The 3,149-nt window shown below is 45.3% G+C and overlaps 1 pseudogene; it reads left to right on the top strand.

Annotated features, from left to right (window-relative positions):
- Nucleotides 1-2,451: 2,451 nt before the first annotated feature.
- On the top strand, nucleotides 2,452-2,689 carry LOC111139466 (annotated as a pseudogene).
- Nucleotides 2,690-3,149: the final 460 nt, after the last annotated feature.

A 3,149-nucleotide genomic window follows, 5' to 3' on the forward strand; every position in this document is an offset into this window, starting at 1 on the left:
TGATCTCTGTCTGTCAAATAAATAAATAAAATCTTTAAAAAAAAAAACAACTGCCCTTTGAATCCAAACAGGTCTGTTGTCAGAGGACATATCAGAAGACATGAATAGTAACAAGCGTATGATGACCAGTGACCAAGGGTCACCCTAAGTAACGAATGCCTGATCAGGACGTGCTCCTTTCCATGTTTTCTTAATCCTGTGAGACGCGTAAGATACTCTCCCTTGCTGTGCCGTGTGTGTCTTGAGAGGGAGAACCGTCCATATGCAGATTTAATGATCAGTATGGTGTTTTCTGGAGCCTCTTATTTATACCTCTAGAAAAGGGTATAGATAGCAGAATTTTAAAAATGGCTAATCAAAATCAAGGTAATTTACACATTTCTGAGGTGGAAAACGTATGTGTGTTGCTTCATCTTAGAGCACACACAACTGGTTACCGTTGAGTGAAAGGATTACAATTTGGTTGATAGTTGTGCCAGGCCCTATGTTTATCATTGTATGCCCTAATCTTACCAACAAAATAACTTCCCAAAGTAAATACGGTGATTGTGCCTGTTTTTACATACTCCGGGGGAAAAAAAACAGGTAAGTGGCCTCTAGTCACATTGCTAGGAGTGGCAGAAGTGAGATTTCAACCCAGGTTTGCCAGAGTCTAGAGCCTCTGAATCTCTGTGCTGATGGTCTCCACAGGTCCTTTATGGTTACTAGATAAAGGCTACAGATTCAGTGCTAAGTTTCCTACGTGGCCAAAGCAAAGAGGAAAACATGATTAGGCATATGTCATACTGTCCCTAAGATACAGACAGATTGATTTGTTCAAGAGAAACAGAACTTGTTCTTAGACAAATGTCTAATATAGGTGTAATCTGTGGCGAATGGATAATGCTCTCTCTTGCATCCCTCCGGGGGAGAGAATCCAGAATTCTGCTGCCCTAAGACGGAGAAGTTCTGGGGTTCTGTCTAATGTGGAGCATGTTGACTAAAGTCAACAATACTCTATTGTACACTTAAAAGTTGCTGAGAGTAAATCTGAAATCATCTTGATCATCGTAAGTCATCACATTGTATACCTTAAACTCACGTGATATTATTTGTTGATTATATCACAGCTGGAAAGAAAAAAAGAATTTTACTACAGTGATTACCTGTGCTGGTCCTTGATGGAGAGACTCGAGTCTCGCTGATCTGGGAGGGTCCAACCCCCGTTGGTCCAAGATCTCGGATGGTGTGGCTTGGAACAAAGAAAACATTATATTTGGATGGAGCTGGGCCATATATGCCCTGTGATCGATCCACTGTCAATGCTTTGTCAAAAGCAGTCTTTGTAAGGATGGGACCGCAAAGAATTGCTCCAGAAACAATCCAAATTTCCTCATAGTTAAGGTTGTCTTTGATCATAACCCCACAGATATTCACCCAACCAGTTATCTGTGACCCCAGCATACAGCACAGTTAAACAACTTGGTGTCTTTCCTCAAGTAGCTGTAAATGACTCCAACACCATATGAGAAACACTGTAGTAGAGGAGCTTATAAGAAATGGGGGTGACATAAAGGACATACCAGCCACAGCTGGTAGGAGTGGGAAAGTTTTCCTTGGGCAGACCCTTGAGTTGGATTCACCAGGATGTCAAGGTCAAGTTCAAACCTCCTAGATCAGACACACAGCCCCAGTGCAGGCTGATACCCCTATAGGTAGCCACAGGCTTTGAGGGCTCATTGTTTATTGGGAGGCATCTACGATCTCACCGTTTTTGGACTCCCTAGCCATATTGGAGATGGTTTTTCTTTTTTCTTTTTCTTTTTTTTTTAAGGTTTTATTTATTTGACAGATAGAGATCACAACTAGGCAGAGAGGCAGGCAAAGAGAGGGAAGGAAGCAGGCTCCCCGCCAAGCAGAGAGCCCGATGCGGGACTCGATCCCAGGACCCTGAGATCATGACCCGAACTGAAGGCAGAGGCCCAACCCACTGAGCCACTCAGGCGCCCATAGATGGTTTTTCTGATGCCTCTTCTGCATTCAGGCCTCCCAGCCCCAAGTCAAGGACAGTAAAATCAGAGTGGGCATGGTCCTTTGTTGGAGAATCCAGGAATTCCAGTTACATCACTCACGGCCGGTCACTCCTCTGCTTCCTATTACACCTACAGTAAACTCCAGATTCCTTACCATGGCCTACAGGCCCAGCACGGTCAATGCATACATACCTCCCTCTCCATTTCAACCACCTCCGCATCCCCTTCAGTCCCATTAATCCTGCCATGACAACCTTCCTTCCATCTGGCAGACCAGCCAAGTTCATGCTCATTGCGGGGTGTGTGCTATTCCTTCCCTTTTTCTCACCTCCTTGGGGAGGAAGACATTTTTCCTCTATCCAAGGCTCCAGCTGGACTAAGAATTAAGTTTACCCAAATTCCAGTGGCGGAGTGGTGGATGACCCCGTGCCTGGCAAAAATGGAGCTCGAGGCCATGAGCAGACACACCAGCCAGTGAACCCTGCTGTCTTCCCCCATCTGACTGTGGTGCTGTTGGCAATTGGCATGTTCTTTACCACCTGGTTCTTCCTTTATGAGGTCACCTCCACCAAGTACACTGGGGAGTCTATAAAGAGCTCCTCATCTCCTTGATGGCCTCGATCTTCATGGGCTTTGGAGTCTTCTTCCTGCTGCTCTGGGTTGGCATCTACGTATGAGCTCCCAAGGGTTCCAACCAGACGGCTTCACTGAACTCCTGCTTTTACAAATTAATTTTTTTACTGTTGCTGGAAGTGTCCCACCCACTGCTTCCAATAAAGGCAGATGGGTGACCGTCCAAAAAATAAAAATAAATAAATTTAACTGAGACAGATTAACAAGAGAAAATAAAATTCAGTTTTGCACACGGGGAATTCACACGGACATGAAATTGCCAAGACCGTCAGGAAAAATGAGGCATCTCTGTCCGTCATCCTGAGCTCAGGAGGGGGGTGGGAGTCTGGGAGTGCAAAGTAGAAGAAGGCCATTAGCAGGAAGGTGAAAGGACAAGCTTGGAAAAGAAAGTTTTCCTGAAGCAGATAAGTCTCTTAGATCAGTTCAGGGGCTCCTGGGTGGCTCAGTCGGTTGGGTGTCTGCCTTCAGCTCAGGTCATGGTCCTGGGGTCCTGGGATTGAGTTC

Source organism: Enhydra lutris, unplaced genomic scaffold (genome assembly GCF_002288905.1).
Source record: "Enhydra lutris kenyoni isolate GAN:26980312 unplaced genomic scaffold, ASM228890v2 scaffoldscaffold109, whole genome shotgun sequence".
Classification (NCBI taxonomy): domain Eukaryota; kingdom Metazoa; phylum Chordata; class Mammalia; order Carnivora; family Mustelidae; genus Enhydra; species Enhydra lutris.